This window comes from Drosophila obscura, unplaced genomic scaffold (genome assembly GCF_018151105.1).
Source record: "Drosophila obscura isolate BZ-5 IFL unplaced genomic scaffold, ASM1815110v1 contig_95, whole genome shotgun sequence".
Lineage (NCBI taxonomy): Eukaryota > Metazoa > Arthropoda > Insecta > Diptera > Drosophilidae > Drosophila > Drosophila obscura.
In genome coordinates this window covers 1,227,534-1,245,935 of record NW_024542889.1, presented here as the reverse complement: position 1 = coordinate 1,245,935, position 18,402 = coordinate 1,227,534, and positions in this window count along the sequence as shown.

Genomic DNA, 18,402 nt, shown 5'->3' with positions numbered 1-18,402 from the left:
GTGTATCTCTTATTTATTTTAAGTTGTTACTCTAAATTTTGACTAATATATATAAATTATAAACTAGAAATCTAGGACATTGGGGAGAACAGTAGAGAGTTCCGAGTCCCTGCGGGAGTGCCGCGAAGCATTGCTTCGCAGGGACAGTGGCTTCTCCTATGTATCCCTTCTAATACGCCTTCTAATACGCTAATACCCAGTTTCTAACATCTGGAATGAGGCGGTGGGCCCGCCGGCCTTTTTCAGCGATGTTCCAGCGGCTTTGCCAGGCTCTGATGCTCTCTTCTCTAGCCTGCTCTCGCGCCGCCTTTCGGTCGACACCTGCACGGGTAGCCAATGCCACGTTCCTCTCCTCGATGATTTGGATGTCGATGGGGAATAATCCTGCAATGACAAGCGCTGCGTCATCTGAGATGGTCCGAACACCACAACAAATCCGGAGCGCGCAGAGCCGGTGGCGATTTTAACGCCGTCCGCCCACACTGCTGCAGCCTATGGCATGGCACATCGAACAACGCTTGTCAGCAGCAGCCTTCTCTCCTGCTTTGGTCTGCGGGTGTTTAGAAGCAGTCGAAAAAGGGCTCGACACGTGATAGCCGCTTTCTCCTGCACACAGCCGTATGGCCGTGTGGCAGGCTTCTTCTGCCGCATGCAGGTGTTTGGCCACCACTGAGAGTGCCACTTCGTCAGAGTAGCAAGTCAGCTGGCATCCAGGTGGCAGTGTAAGCCGTATAAGTTTTAGCTGTATCCGTCCTTACATCAAAACTTAAAGGACATGCCAGGAACTTAATAGATTCAGAAACAACAATAGCAGACGTCATCCGTAAGCTTAAAAATGACTTAAAAGGCGAGTCAGTTGAAGTACTGAACGCTAAAATGTTGAACGTCCAACAGAAAAATAAAATTGCAAATGTTTATACTCAGGAAATACAACAATTGACAAAGCGCCTATATTGCAGACGGAATTTCCCTTTCACTTGCCATTTAATATTTAACCCAACAAGCTGTAAAAGCTATGACAAAGAATTGCTCCATCGAAAAAGTTAAACTTATTATGGAAGCGGGACAGTTCGATAACATGAACGAAGCTGTCTCAAAGTTCTAAGCAGTTGCACAGATGCACCCGGTAAAACTGATACCGTACTGTACTATAATCGGCAGAGTAATAACTCATATAGAGGAAACTCATACCGAGGAGGTAGGTAGTTAGGCTGTTACCGCGGTAGTTACCAAAATAGCCAAAGCCGAGGACTCGGGAATTTCAGAGGAAATTTTCGACGTTACAACAAGAGTAATAACAACAATACAAACTATAGAGGAAACAACCGTCAAAACGGTGGATTCTATAGTGTTAATAATGCCAACTCTAACAGGCAAAATAATAATTTCTGACAGGTGCAAACCACACCGGAAAACCAGTAAGCCCACTTAAGAAAACAAAAACAGTAACGGTTCACACTATCAATCTTAATTTCAACCTTTTTGTTTCATTACAAAATGAAAAAACACACAGAACATATATACATTATTGGTAGATACAGGTGCGGACACATCTTTAATAAAAGAAAATACAGACTGTAAGGACCTATCTCAGGCTGAGGTAGGCTCAGTCTGTCCAGTGCTCTTGAATTACAAGGTTATTTATAATTCGCAAGGACTTTTATGGGGAAGGAACCAGGAACTTGGCCAGGAAGCTGAAAGAAAGCGGTTTTAAATCACAACACCTTTTTTGAATGTCTTTAGGTGGGTTTTTTTTTTATTATTGCTTTATTTAGTGTTTTATTTAGGCGCGACGTATATCGGCTCGATTGACTCCCGCGATTGAATCTCGATTGACTTCCCTGTCTCCACGCCAGGCAGTGCCTTTTATGGATCGGCCGGCCATCGATTTTGTTGGGTCTTACAAAAGATATCCTATTACAGTGTGGGAATTTTCTTACGTAAGGGTGGTTGGTAACAGAAGGTTACCTAATCACTGGCCCTATAGTCAGTGTTCGATATTCTAGGTAAGGAATATCGGGCTCGCGCATGTGAGTGTCCAACAAGAAAGCAATGCCCCAGGTAAGGGGATCGATTTGCACTTGTTGGCACTTGTTGACTTCGCGTTTCTCGTGTGTAAAAAGAATGTCTTTCGAGGCAATTTGCTGTGTATTTCTGATTACCAATAATCATATTAGTGTATAATATATAATATAATAGGTAATATATAATATGTAATTAACCCGCTTGTGACGAACCAAGGTTCGTTACACCCCCCTTTCTTCCGGGTGGGTGATGGAGAGATTTGTGGCGTCGCTTGGCGGGTGCTGAGGTTCGCCTTTTTCCGGGTTATCCTGTCCTTTGGCTTGTGCCGAGTCTCCGGATTCGTCGCTGTTAATCTCGTCACTTTAGCGTGGCGTCGGTAACGTTATATATTCTACTGCTGTTCTGGGTGCTTTGTAGTTGGTGTAGTTGGTGCTTGGTGGGTCGATTATCGTATATGACGATGGTTTTCTCGGCAGTTTTCTTTGGTAGTTATTTGTCCAGGCATTCTCGAATCTGCGGTGCTATGTCGGGTGGCCAAGGATCCGTCGGTAGTTATGGGTCGTCTTCGATCTCGGGTGTCAAACGCGCTCGGTGGTTTGATGCTGCGGTTAACTTCGCTGATGTGGGCGACAATTGGTGTGGTCTCGACCGTGTGTACGACAGTCTGGTACGTCGGGTGTCGAATATAGTTGATCCTCGGCAGCGGGTCGATGGGGCCTTCCGAAATCAATTGGTCCACTTGTTCATCAATTATTCGCATCATTGCTGGGTTCTTAGGATAGTACCGCTGGTTTATGGGCCGGTTATCCCTCATGACAATAGTGTGCTTGGCGATGTCCGACGTCCCGTGTAGGCCATCAAATTTTGGTAGCTCCTCGTCTAGAAATGCTTGGATCTGCGGGGCTAAGTCTGGCGGCCACGGCTACGGGACTGGTTCAGGCTCATGTTCTGTTGGGTCGGCGGCTTCGGAGTCAAGTGGTTAGCGTGGGTCTTCGGGTAAGAGGGTTGTATCGAAGGCGCTGGGCGGTTCGATCCTCCGTTGGTAGTCGCTTATGTGGGCGACGATGGTTGTGGTGTCGACCATGGGAATGATGTTTTGGTACGCCGGGTGTAGTACTCGTGTTATACTACAGCCAGACTGGTACGTGAACAGGTGAGTCGCGATGACGCCTCTGGTATCGCAACAACGACTTGTTTGGGCGACGAAGATCTCGGAGATGGCTCTAGGCATGGCTCGGTGCATGGTGCATGGTACCCATTGAAGGTACTCCAATGGGCTGGCGAAGATCTGTGTGGCGTCGGCCGTGGGTACGACAGGGCTGCGGTCGGTGTATCGTGGGGTCATCGTCCTGGTTTCCGGGCCCGCGTTGAGGGGCTCTGTGGATATCAGTTCGATTATGGGCCCCGACCAGTGTGGGGTTAGCGTGGCTGTTTCCCTTGTTGCTGGGCTGTTGATCAGTTGCTGCCTTTGTCGGTGTCGATGTTGTTGCCTTGGTTCAGGGCTGATGGTCGTCTCGGAGGGTGTTTCTATGTTCACTTTTTCCTTGGAGGAGATGGTACTTACATGCTCTGATGCTGGGCTTGGACCTGGGCTTCCTGTGTCGAGCGCCGGGTTCCAGTGCGTGAGTGCATGTCTCGTGGGTGAGATTTTCGTAGCTTCTTTGGGGTGTGTGTCCCCTGTGGTTGGCCTTGGACGCGGTTGCTCCATAATGACCGTGGGACTCGTTTTCCCGTTTGTTTGTTGTTTCTTGGTGTTGGCTTCGGATTCGTGTTCTTCGCCTGTGTTCTTCGCCGTGTTTTGCCTTTGCTGGGGCTGGGCTGGGTGTCGTGTTCTTCGTGGCGATATGGGTCAGTGTATTCGTTGGGGTATGTCGTGGTCGCGTGTTTGCTGGGGTTTGTATGGGTGTCATGTTTCCGTTGCTGGGTGCCAAAATTGTTGGGATAGGTTGTGGACGTATGACGGCTGCCGTTGGCTTCGGTTTCTGGTGTCGAGGTTTGTTGCCTTGTACACTGTTGGTTGGAACGGGGTGGATAGGTGGTGTGGGGCACTGATCTCGTAATTGTAGAAGTATGGTACCGCACTTGATCGTTGTTTCAATGGCACATAGGAAGTCCATGCCGACGATAACTTGATCCAACATGTTTGGTAAGACAAGGAGGGGTATTTAAACTTCTCTTTGGTCCAGCCTGATGTGCGCCAGTAGAATCTGAGTGATCTCTCTGACCGAGCCGTCGGCCAGGCGTATGCGGACGCATGCATCTTGCAGGTTGGTGTTGTTGTCTAGTTTTCGGGCGAGGCTTGCATTGATAAAGCTTCGGGATGCCCCTGTGTCGACGGTGGCTTCCGTTACCTGTCCTCCTATGGTTACCATTGCCACTATCCGGTTCTCGTTCATGTGTAGCGGGGTTTTTATTCGTAGGTCGGGGGAGACGTCGTTTACGGCTGATCCCGTGTCAGTCGAGGACGCGAGTTGTTTCCCGACGTGTGCTGGCGATAGCAATCGACGGTCCGTGTGCCGCGCTTGCCACATTCCCAGCAGAATAGGATCGAGGGATTTTGACATTCGTATGCCGCATGCCCTGCTTCACCACACCGGCGACAGGCTGCGCGTGGGTTGGCGATGGGGGCCGTGATCATGCGATGTGTCGCCTTGGGTTTTGTCGTACTGGTTGGGTTGGATAGCTGCCTCCTTGGTGAGTCTGCCGAGTCCCAATGAGGCTTCCGGGATGGTGTCCGATTTGAGTCGCTGCTCCTCGGCTCTGTAGCCGGCCTTGTTTGTTGTGGTGGTGCGAGAGTGGTCGGGATGGTCCGCGCTTGAATACTCTCCAACGCCGTGGCCAGCAGTGTTAACTGTGACGAGTCTCGCAGTTCGTGGCGGCGCACGTACATCTGGTATGCTTGCAGGGTGTTGTCGTAGATCCTGCTTAGCTCCTTGGCTGCGTCGTACCCAGCGTGGTGCATGAGTAGACGTATCTCGATGAGGAAATCTTTGAACAGTTCCCCCGCCACTTGCTTGCGGGCTCGGATCCGGTCTTCCAATTGTTCAAAATACCGTGGTGGCAAGAAAAACGTTAAGAATTCCTGGCGGAAATTTTCCCATGAGGAACTTTGTAGGCGGCTGGTGCGGAACCAACGACTGGCACGGTCTGTGAGAAGTTCGGCCATGGCCCGCGGCAGATGGTTTGTGTCTACCCCATACGAGAGCGCGCGTTCTTCGAGCAGTTCGATGAATGATAGAGGGTCATCTTGGCCGTCAAACTGGATTCCCCAGGAGCAGGAGTGCGGTATTCGGTGGCTGCGGGGACTTGTAATCCGGTCTTAGGATGGAGCAGTGGGCAGTGGTGACTTGGAGGCTGGTTTGGCATAGTGCCTCTCGAACTCTCCTAGGCGAACCCAGGCTTCTTGCGCGAGTGGCCTTGCGACTAGTGTGGCAAATATCTTTCGGCGTTCATCGACCGTTCCTTCGCTGCCGAATCCGAATTCTTCGGCGAGGACTTCTAGTTCGTCCCGACGGAGTTTGTGGATCCAGCCGGTGCTGACCCCTGGATTAGAAAAGTGTCCCGCAGGGTATGCCTCCTCCGGTTGTTCATCGTCGTGATGTTCCATGTTGATTTCTGTTGATTTTTGGGCACTGAGTCACTGTTGAACGGCACTTTTAGGATCGGCACTGCGTATACTTTCGCCTTTGTTTTAGCGCCCGGATTATGTAAGTGCGCGGACTTGTTATTGATGTATTCTTTTTGATGGCAGTGGGTCTTTAATCCACGAAGTCCCTGATTTCGGTTTTTTTTTCTTGAAGTTTCCACGAAAAATCCTTTAAGGTCCCTCTCGGGCGCCACTTGTAAGGACCTATCTCAGGCTGAGGTAGGCTCAGTCTGTCCTGGGCTCTTGAATTACAAGGTTATTTATAATTCGCAACGACTTTTATGGGGAAGGAACCAGGAACTTGACCAGGAAGCTGAAAGAAAGCGGTTTTAAATCAAAACACCTTTTTGAATGTCTTTAAGTGGGTTTATTATTATTATTGGTTTATTTAGTGTTTTATTTAAGCGCGACGTATATCGGCTCGATTGATACCCGCGATTGAACCTCGATTGACTGCCCTGTCTCCACGCCAGGCAGTGCCTTTTATGGATCGGCCGGCCATCGATTTTGTTGGGTCTTACAAAAGAAATCCTATTACAGTGTGGGAATTTTCTTACGTAAGCGTGAAGGTTACCTAATCACTGGCCCTATAGTCAGTGTTCGATATCGGGGATCGATTTGCACTTGTTGGCACTTGTTGACTTCGCGTTTCTCGTGTGTAAAAAGAATGTCTTTCGGTGCAATTTGCTGTGTATTTCTGATTACCAATAATCATATTAGTGTGTGTATAATATATAATATAATATGTAATATATAATTAAACCAAGGTTCGTTACATGACACATTTCGTAACATAGATTACAAAAATATTACACATATACCTTGGTGAAGGTTCAACCAATTCCAAAGGATTATCATTCATAGAACTTCTCTCAGGAAAATATGCTATTCCACATAATTTTCATGTAGTAGATTCAAACTTTCCCATTCCTTGCGATGGAATAATTGGTATAGATTTCATGAAAAAATTCAATTGTCAAATAGACTTAAAACCAGAAAATGATTGGCTCATAATAATAAAAATAATTTCAATTATCCCATCAATAATTCAATATATCATACACTAGAAAACAATTTAACAATTTTACCAGCACGATCCGAAGTTGTCCGAAAGATTGCTATAAATACAGCAACTGAATATATATTCATACCAAATCAAGAGATTCAAAATGGAGTATACATTGGAAACTCTATTTCAGACTCTCAAAACACCTTCGTCCGAATATTAAATACAACAAATACAAATGCAATCATTGAATTAAATACTATAAAATTCGAACCATTAGATGATTATGACATAGTAAATACCAATCCTAATAATATTCAGACCGAAATTTTAGACAAGTTAGATAAAAACTTCTCTATTCAATTCAAAACCATTCTTACAGAATTATGCACCAAATACTGTGATATATTCGGAACAGAAACCGAATCGATATCAACTAATAATTTTTATAAACAAAAGATAAGAATAAAAGATGATGAACCGATATATATAAAAAACTACAGAATTCGCCACAGTCAAAAAGAGGAAGTAATAAAGCAAGTAGAACAGCCTATAAAAGACAAAATAGTAGAACCTTCAGTCTCTGAATACAACAGTCCATTATTAATTGTCCCGAAAAAAACATTACCGAATTCAGATAGTAAAAGATGGCGCCTAGTGATTGACAACCGCCAAATAAACAAAAAAGTTTTATCAGACAAATTTCCACTTCCCAGAATAGATGATATTCTTGATCAATTAGGTAAAGCTAAATACTTTTTGTAATGCATTGACACTAGCAGTTCAATAGACATGCGTTCATTTCAAGTCTCTTTTATTGAATGTCTTTCTCATCTCCTTAAACTCTACTCTTATATGTTAGGTGTGACCGTAAATTGCTCTTAACATAATACCTAACACGCCTCTCCTTAGACTTTTAATATGTACATGATTAATGTGATAAGTTTTCTTATGATAATTTTATAACAATTTCTATTTTAATTAATCTAGATACAATATATATATATTTCATTTTTGTTTCAATGTTTACGAATGTTTTTTTTAACTTCATTTACTTTCATATTTGACAAGTCAATTTTATTTTATTTAATTTTTAAATACGCTTTACTACTTTCCCTTCCATACGTGGTCTTAACTCTCGTCTGGTTGGTGTTAGTTGAGGAGAAACAATTTGTTCATTTTTGTTGTTAGAATTTACATTTACTGAACAATTGCCTTTGACATCAGGTTCCTTCACTTTAGGTGATGTAAGATTGTCAGTGCCTTGATCTCTAATTTGATCCAAGTGATGTTTTATTTCCCGATTATTATTCGCCAAAATACAACAATACGAACGAGGGCCCAGTTGTTGTTTAACAGTTGCCTGAGTCCAGCTTGCCTTGTTAGGATTTTTATAGTCCCTAACCATGACTTTCTGGCCCTTTAAAAATTCTGTGCTTCGTCTGCCTTTATGATTAAGGATACTTCCATTCTGTTTTCTATTTATTATGTTTTCTACCGAAGGTGGTTTTAACAAAGAAAATCTTGTTTTTAGTGTCCGACCAAAACATAACTTAGCAGGAGGCTCTCCCGTAGTACAATGAATCGTGTTTCTGTAATCTATCAAAAATCTATTCAAGATTGTGTCAAATTCTTGCCTTTCATTGAATTTCATATTTGCGTATAATGATTTCTTAACCGTCTTTACGAAATTTTCTGCTTGACCATTTGTTGCTGGATGTCCTGGTGCTGTAAAAATGTGATTAACACCATTGTTTTTCATAAACGTTTGAAAATCATCAGAAGTGAACTGTCGTCCGTTGTCACTAACTAAAACGTCCGGTAAACCATATCTGCAAAATACTTCTCTAAGCTTGTTGATTGTAAACGATGAAGTTATGTCTTTCATTTTGAATACTTCTACCCATTTCGAATATGAATCTATTATAACCAGCAAATAAAAACCTTTGATTGGTCCTGCAAAATCAATGTGTATTCGACTCCATACCTTTCCTGTAGATTTCCATGGAATTAATAAACTCTTTTCTGGACTTGATTGTAGTTCTTGACAAGGAATACATTCTCGAATTAACTTCTCAATCTCAGAATCCATACCAGGCCACCACACATAAGAACGTGCTAACATTTTCGTTTTTACTATTCCCAAATGCGATGCATGAAAGTCCGCTAGAATAACTCGTCTCAGCTTGGTTGGAAGTACTACTCTATACCCCCATAAGATACAATCGTATTCCACAGAAAGTTCATTTGATCTGCAAATGTAACTAGAATATTCGCTGCCTTTTAATCTTGACATCGAACCATCGAATTGCATCACAAACTTTTGATAATATAGGGTCGCGTCGTGTTTCTCGTGCTATTTCTTTGAAACCTATTTTAAACGCCTTATCGGACTGTATAAAATTTATGTAGTTGTACTCTTCGTTTGGTACTGCCGTTTTCCATTGAGGCATTCTAGAAAGTCCGTCTGCTATGTTCAACGTCCCCTTAATGTGCTCGACTGTGTATTGAAAACCTGACAATGTCAGTGCCCATCTTTGCATTCTTGCAGATGCCATCAGTGGAAGTCCTTTCATATCACCGAATATACTTAATAATGGTTTGTGATCAGTTCGAAGAATGAACTTGTTTCCCAAAAGATACTGTTTTAACTTAGTCACGCAAAAAACTATGGCCAGTGCCTCTTTCTCAAGAGTACTGTAATTATACTCGCTTTTGGACAAGGCTCTCGATAAAAATGCTATTGGTTTGATATCTTTATTGCATTTATGTGATAAAACACCTGAGACTGCATGGCTGCTTGCATCAGTTGTTAAAACTATAGGTAAATCTGGGTTATAATGAACTAAAACTTGTTCAGAAGTTATCTCTGCCTTAATATCCTTATATGCACTTTGACATTCCCTTGTCCAATTAAATTTCGTGTTTTTCTTTAGCAATGCATATAAAGGACTCATTATTTGGGCGAAATTATTGACAAATTTTGAATAATAATTTACCATGCCTATGAAAGCTCTCAGCTCAGATACATTTTCTGGAGTCGGTGCAAACAAAACACTCGAAACTCTGTCATTATTTTTGCTCAGTCCTATTTTGTCAATTGAAAATCATAGGTAACAAATTTTGGATTTGAAGAACTCACATTTCTTGTCATTTAATTTTAATCCAACTGATTTCAGTTTGCTTAGTACTGCTTTTAAATTTGAAATGTGTTCCTGAAGATCTCTTCCTGTAACTGTTATGTCATCTTGATAAACGACAACTCCTCGCATACCCTGAAACAATCCTTCCATTGTTTTCTGAATAGCTGCCGCTGTTTTTATACCAAATGGTAAGCGTTTTACTTTTAATAGCCCAATATGTGTGCTCCAAGTGCACAACATTTGAGATTGCTCATCTAAATTTAGCTGATTGTAAGCATTTGACAAATCTAGTTTTGGAATACAAGGTACCCCCTTCAAGCGCTGCAAAAATGTCGTCTATTCGAGGAAGTGGATACTTTACATCGACTAAGGATTTGTTTAATGTAACCTTGTAGTCACCACAAATTCTAATGTCACCGTTTGGTTTTAAAATTGGTACCAAAGGTGTTCCCCATTCAGAACTAACAACCTGCTCTAAAATTCCATCTTTTATGTATTTTCGCAGTTGAGTTTCAATTTTTTTCTTCCACGCTAATGGTAACGGTCTAGGCATGAAAAAAACTGGTTTTGATTTTTCTTTCAACAATAACGATACCGTGTTCATGTTATATGAACCTAAACAGGGCTCAAAAACATCATAAAATTCCGATCTAATCTGTTCTATAATTACAGAATTATTTTTGTTTTCATTTACATTGTTCACTTGCATTAACTCAAAATTAAAAGCTCTCAGAAATGTTCTTCCAAGTAAAGGTGGACTCACTGTATTCGTTACAACAACAACAATTTCTTTTTTTATACCTCGATATTCGATTGCTGCATCGTACTCACCAATTACTTTAATAGAATCTCCATTGTAATCTACATATGGAATTACGCATTTTCTAAGTGTTCTGTAGTTATTATGACATTCATAAAATGATTTTGGAACCAATGTGCAAGGTGCACCAGTGTCGCAAGCAATTTTCATATATGCTCCATCAATATTTACAGGTAAATAATAGACTCCACCAGTTGAGGTCGTACCAACGCTATATACGGAAAAATCATATTTATCATTATCAAAATTATTATCAGAATATGCGTTATAATTTGTTTGAGATACATAATTTACTGATTTCTTTACTTTATTTTTACATATACTCGCTAAATGACCTATTTTACCACAGCTGTGACATTTGCACGCCTTATACTTGCAGTTATTTGATACATGATTCCGCCAGCCACAATGTGTGCATGGCTGCTGCTTCTTTTCTCTGCCAGCGCCGCAGTCACCGTCGCCGTCGCCGTCACCGTCACCTTCGCCTCTGCCGCTTCTGGAACCAGCATTTCGGTTGCCCTTGAAATGACTTCTTCCGTTGCTTATCGGTTGATCTCTATTGTCGCTCCTTTGCTTATGCCAGTGACTAGTCCCGTTCTTTTGGTACACGTAGTTGACGTTGTGTTCAGTCTTCTTTATGCTCATCTTTGTCTCCAGTATCATTTCCTTCTTAAGTGCATCAGCAAGAGTTAGTTTTTCGTCTTCTTCGCACATTCTTTCGTATATGGTGTTTGGGAGACTCATTACAAATTGGTTTAACACAAATGCTTCTAGATTTACTCCAAATTTACACTGCAATGCCAATTGTTTAACTCGAGCATACCACTCCGCTACAGTCTCATCTTCACTTTTAGTGGACACGTGAAATTTTTTCCGCTCTCTAAATATGAGTGTAGGTGGTGTGTAGTGTGTCTTTAAAATTGCACATAGTTCTTTGTATGTTTTGGACACAGGTGATTCCGGACTACACAAACTATGTAGTACAGTGTAAGCCGCTGTACCGATCGACTTCAACAAAACTGCCTTTTTTGTGTTTTCCTCTTTCACATTCAATTCGCACAAATGTATGTCGAATTTTTCTTTCCAAATGCAGAAGGTTTCTTGATGTGGCGAAAACTCAGCAATTGCTGCCGTTTGATAAAATGTTGGAGCTGTATTATTCGTCATTGCGTGTTCGTATATTATACGAGTATGCACTTCTTTGTATATTAATACGTTTTTATTTCCTCGTCGCCAATTATGTAATGTATTGACACTAGCAGTTCAATAGACATGCGTTCATTTCAAGTCTCTTTTATTGAATGTCTTTCTCATCTCCTTAAACTCTACTCTTATATGTTAGGTGTGACCGTAAATTGCTCTTAACATAATACCTAACACTTTTCATGCCTATGTATGTATCAAGATCACTCACAAAGGGAGAAAGTAATAAAATCACAACAGAACAAGATTTAGCGGCAATACATTGCGCAATAAATCATTTTCGACCATACATTTATGGCAAACATTTCACTGTCAAAACTGACCATAGGCCACTTACCTATTTATTTTCCATGATCCCAGCTCAAAAATAACACGTATGAGACTAGATTTGGAGGAATATGATTTTACTGTGGAGTATCTTAAGGGAAATCACAACCATATAGCAGATGCGTTATCAAGGATAACCATTACAGACTTAAAGAATATACAAACAACCAATACAGTATTTAAACTCACTACAAGAAATCAAAGTAGACAAAAAACCTGCGCAGGTTCAAACACAGAATTGCAAAAGCAATCGATCTCTTCAAAGCCGAATATATACAACGTCATACAAAATGATGATGTTAAAAAAGTAGTGACCTTACATTTATCTTCGACTAAATGTTTCTTTAAACATGGGAAAAAGATATTTGTAAGAATTAAAGTTAGCGACCTTTATACTAATGGAACCTTCGACTTAGGTCAATTTTTCCAAAGGCTTGAAAAAGAAGCCGGTATAAATAACATCAGCCAAATTAAAATAACACCGAGCGAAGAAATCTTTGAGAACATTTCAATAGATTCTTTTAAGAACAAGGGCAATAAAATACTAAAGAATTTAAGAGTAGCGCTACTCAAGCCGGTGACCGCAATAAAAGAAAATAAAGAAAAAGAAGAGATACTGTCTACATTCCATGATGATCCAATCCAAGGAGGTCACACAGGTATAGCTAAAACATTAGCGAAAATAAGAAGGCATTATTATTGGAAAAACATGACACGTCAAATTACAAATTATGTGAGAAAGTCCAAAACGACTAAACATTCCAAGACCCCATTGACTATAACTGAAACACCACAAATGGCGTTTGATAGGGTAATTTTGGGTAGGGTAATCAGAACAAGGAAACGAATATGCAGTCACTTTAATCTGTGACTTGACGAAATACCTTGTAGCCATACCAATCAAGAACAAAAGTGCAAAAACAGTAGCTAAGGCTATATTTGAAGATTTTATTCTAAAGTACGGTCCATTACGTTCATTACGTTCATTACGGACATGGGAAGTGAATACAAAAATTCAATAATTGAAGATTTATGTAAAAACTTAAATGTTCAAAACATAACATCCACTGCACATCATCACCAGACTGTAGGAACCGTGGAGCGAAGCCACAGAACTTTTAATGAGTTCATACGCTCATACATCTCAACTGACAAAACAGATTGGGGTGTATGGCTACAATACTTCGTATATTGCTTCAACACAACCCCCTCTATGGCACTCGATTATTGTCCATATAAATTAGTTTTCGGTAAGACTTCAAACTTACCAACACATCTTAATAGCATAGATAGAATATATCCTCTTTATAATATAGATGATTACGCTAAAGAATCAAAATTTAGACTAGAACAAGCTTTTAAAAGAGCAAGATTATTGGGAAGGGAATACAAAAATTCAATTCAATGATTAATGGTAGAATCTAATAAACAGAAACAAAAAATTAATTATGATAAAAACAGTTTAGATTTCAAATTAAAAACAGGAGATCAGGTTTTATTGAAAAATGAAACAGGTCATAAGTTAGATTTTAAATATACTGGACCATATAAGGTAGATAGTATAGGAGAAAATGATAATATAACAATTTCAAATATAAAAGACAAAAAACAAAAAGTACATAAGGATAGACTAAAACTTTTCATTTCATAATAATTTCGTTTTATCCTGTCATGTAGTTCATAAAAAAAAAAATAAATAAATAAATAATATAAATAAATAAAACAAAACAAAAAAAAAACGAGAAGGAACGTGTGAGTCGTTTCTGGGGACACGACTCTACTTATACCCGTACTCAGTCAGTATATACAATTGTGTTCAATGAAATAGTAGTGCCGCACCTCATCACTTTCAAAACTCTTTTTGAGACACTTCCAGTTATCCAAATTAAACAAATGATACCTTTTTAAATAGACTGGACTGTTAGCATTAGAAGACCGAAGAAATATCCATACATTTCAGTTCCATCTTCTTGTTTTACATGACATAAGCCGAATACCCATAAAATATGCTGTTCAATGAAATAGTAGTGTTTTTTTAGAAAATTAAAAAAAACAACGAAACTCAAATAAAAAAATATATTTCATGTTCTTCATGTTTCTTGAGCTTTAATATTTAGTTTTTTATTAATTTGGTTTTCATTGCGAACTTGCACCGGCCGGCTATGGGCCATTAATCTCTTGCCAACGCTTCAATAGGATTTGAGCCAATAATCCATGAACCACTTGCTAAAACTTGGCTCTGGTTCACGGATTTGCAGTTTCAACAATGTATTTGGTATTCCAGCATAAGATTTTGATGAGATTTATATCCAGTTGGACAGTTGGCCATGGAAAAACGTCGATCTTTTCCTATAAAAATCAATTCCTAGCGAGCTTTTATGGGCATTTTAAGTCATTATCCTGTTAAAAGATCCTGTTAACATGAATTTTTCAACTGTAATATGAATGTAATGTGAAAATTTAGAATAGTTTTTCTAATTAAACAAAACCGAAATACTTGGGTGGCGTATAGATTTATTAAAAGGCGGGGACGAAATAATTTTAGGTGCGCTCGATCGAATCCAATTTCAACGATTATATTATAAAATTCATTCCACTTCATTCTATGCCTAACTAACCTACGGTGGCAAAGCGGGGCGAATTCGCCTTGAGCGAAAGAGCGAGCTTTTATTGCGCTCCCGCCTTGCCTTAACCTACTTACACTAGACTTCAAACAATTCAAAAATAATCTTAACATAAAACATTAACTAAGACGACGACATGACGAAACACCGGCCCCGTTGAAGGCCTAAGCGGCTTCAACCCATTGGTAGCGGCGCCAACTTGTGGATGGCCCGCCGAAAAATGCCCCCATCGCTCCTCCTAAGGTCGACGACCCTGACCATGCCGTCCTCCCCGGCGTGCGTGGCGATCACCCTCCCGAGGAGCCACTCCTGTGGAGGCATGTTGTCCTCGGCCACGAGGACGAGGTCTCCCTCCTTGACGTCGGGTTTCCGCTGGTGCCACTTGCCCCGAATTTGAAGGCCCAGGACATATTCCCTGGACCATCGCCGCCAGAACGCTTGCCTGACTGACGAGGCAAGTTGCCATCGCCGCAAGCAGCTGAGACCCTCCTGGTCCGGAGTCCGCAGTGCTGGGGGGGCGATGAGCGACCCGCCTGTCAGCAGGTGCCCGGGCGTGAGTGCCTCGCCGTCGCTGGGGTCCTGGCTGAGGGCTCCCAGCGGCCTGGAGTTCAGGACGGCCTCGATCCCGACGAGGACTGTGGCGAGCTCTTCGGCGGTCAAGAGCGCGCTGCCTACCGCCCGTAGGAGTAGGCTCTTCGCAGACTTGACACCTGCCTCCCAGAGTCCTCCCATGTGCGGCGCTCGAGGCATCCTTTTCTTGACGCGAATTCGCGAACTGCGTCCGCCCCGTCCTCGAGCGCCTTCTGCAGAGCGCCGACGAAATTCGTCCCGTTGTCGCAATGGACGATCTGGGGATATCCTCGGCGCCCAACGAACCTTTGGAAAGCCAATAAAAAAGAATCAGTGGTCAAGTCAGATACAAGTTCTAAGTGAACCGCTTTGGACGCAAAACAAACAAAAAGCGCGATATAGGACTTGTATGGGGGCCTTCCTCGAATTTTCAATGTCGTCGAGACGGGTCCACAAAAATCAACGCCGCAAATTGAAAATGGGCGGAGAGCACGGAGCCGGTCTGCGGGTAAATTTCCCATCAGTTGCGTCAGCAGTCGAGGCTTGCATTTAAAGCAGCGGATACACGATCGAACTGTCTGACTGCAGACCTCCTGAGCGTTTACGATCCAAACACTCTGTCGAAGGATGCTCACAAGTGCTCGTGGGCCGACATGAAAATTGATATGGTGCAGATGACGAACATAGCTCCGCACGAATTGCGAACGCTTCGTCAAAAGCAACGGAAACTTGGCATCGTATGATATAGGAGCTTTAGCTAGTCGCCCCCCTACTCTCAACAACGAAAAAGTACACCAAGTACCAGTGTCTTCATGGATGAAAGGGTTCAACCGCTGAAGACTAGGACCAACTCTAGATCCTTTCCGAACTTTCTCGATTTCCTCACGATACTCGTGATGTTGGATAACTTCAACAATTTTGCGAAAGGCTTCATCATACTCGGTCGGTGAAACCGTTTTTTCAAACGTTATGCTCGGGTTCTTACATTTTCTTATAAAGCGGAACATATAACAAAACACTCTAAGCAGCTTGAGGTGTGACGAGAATCCCTCGATGACATCTACCAAATCCGAAATTTCTACCGCAGCGGTCAGCCCGACCGCGTTCTTCCTCTTCTCCAGCTCGACATCTTCTGTAGGCTCGAAATGAGGGTTTTTTGGCCAGGTCTCTTCTTCATCCTTCAAAAATGATGGTCCTTCAAACCAGATTGACTGGACGATTTCTTTGACGTCACAACCTCTTGACACAATATCTGCAGGGTTCTGTTTTGTAGGGACATGCCGCCACGTAGCTTCATCTGACCACTCCTGAATCTCAGCCACCCTATTCGAAACGAACGTCGACAACGAAGATGGATGCGACCGAATCCAGTGAAGAGTTACTTCAGAGTCTGACCAATAAACAGCTCGTTCGATAGGGACCTTTAATGGGGGCTTGATTCTGTGACAGAGATCCGCGAGAAGGTGAGCGGCACATAACTCAAGCCGTGGGAGCGTTTTGGTCTTGAGCGGCGCTACTTTGGACTTTGAAGCCAACAATGATATTTTTAAACCTTCTGCAGTTCTGCTACGGACATAGACGCACGCTCCATAAGCTCTCATGGAGGCGTCATGGATCGGTGACATCGGATCGGAATACACAAACCGAGGTATGGATATCTCTTCCAATTGAGACAGTGTATTTTTCAACATATTCCATGCTGTTTCCAAATGCATCGGAATCGACTCATCCCAATCTAGGTTGTTAAGCCAAAGTTCCTGCAATAGGATCTTGCCCTTTATGACGATAGGACTTAACAATCCAAGGGGGTCGAACAGCTTCGAAGTCACCGACAGTATGTTCCGTTTTGTCGCTCGGAGACCCATGACTTCATTGTCAATTTTAAACTGAAAGGCATCTTCCTTAGGCAACCATGAGATTCCTAACGCCTTAGTCGATTCTGAATCCGAGATCGTTATGGGTTTTGCTGTGCTCTCAGATGCGGTGATTTCAGGTGAGTTCGAAAACCACTTCGCTAACTCAAACCCTGCGGTCTGAAGAACCTGAGATACTTCGGACTTAATTGCCCTTAGCTCCTCTACGCATGCAGCACCAGTCAACATGTCATCAACGTAAAAGTCGGACCCAATAACGTCAGCAGCTTTAGGGAATGATAGCTTCACAGACTCACTCAACCTTTTTAAACACCGGATAGCCAAAAAAGGGGCTGGTCCAGTCCCATAAGTCACGGTGTTAAGCTTGTATAATCTCAAGGACTCAGATGGGTCTCTTCTCCACACTATCATCTGAAACTGCCTATCCGCTTCATTCACCATCACTTGGCGATACATCTTTTTCACATCGGCAGTCAGGGCGAACCTGTGCAGACGGAAGCGGAGCAGTGTTGAGTATAATTCCTCTTGAATGGTCGGTCCGACCATCAGAATCTCATTCAAGGCCACCTGAGAGGACGTCTTCGACGACGCATCGAACACGACGCGAAGCTTGGTGGACGTACTTTGGGGCCGAAGGACACACTGATGTGGAATTACGTAGTGTGGAGTAGAAGGAACCGTATTGTCAGTCGGAGACATATGACCTAAGGAGAGGTACTCTTCCATGAATTCCAAGTACATTTTCTTCAACTCAGGGTCACGAGACAATCTTCTTTCGAGCGACAAAAACCGCCGTTTAGCAACCTCAAAGGAGTTGCCCAAACAATTTGGATCTGATTTAAACGGCAGCCTTACTTCAAACTGACCTGATGGCAATACCTGAGTCGTCTTCCGAAAGTGATTTTCACATAACGTGTGCTCAGGCGAAATAATTTTCTTTGGAGATGGCATTTCTTCCAGTGACCAGAATTTTTGCAAGGTAATGGAAACTAACAGCTCTTCACTGCAACTCAAACTGTTTGCCGTTTGGGGGGCAGAACTTTTGGAAACATATTTTCCCGAAACAACCCAGCCAAGAAGGGTCTTCTGAAGAGTTGGATAGTCAGGACCTTGCTTGATTTGACCAACAGCTAATAACTCAAAGAATGATTCAGCTCCAATCAG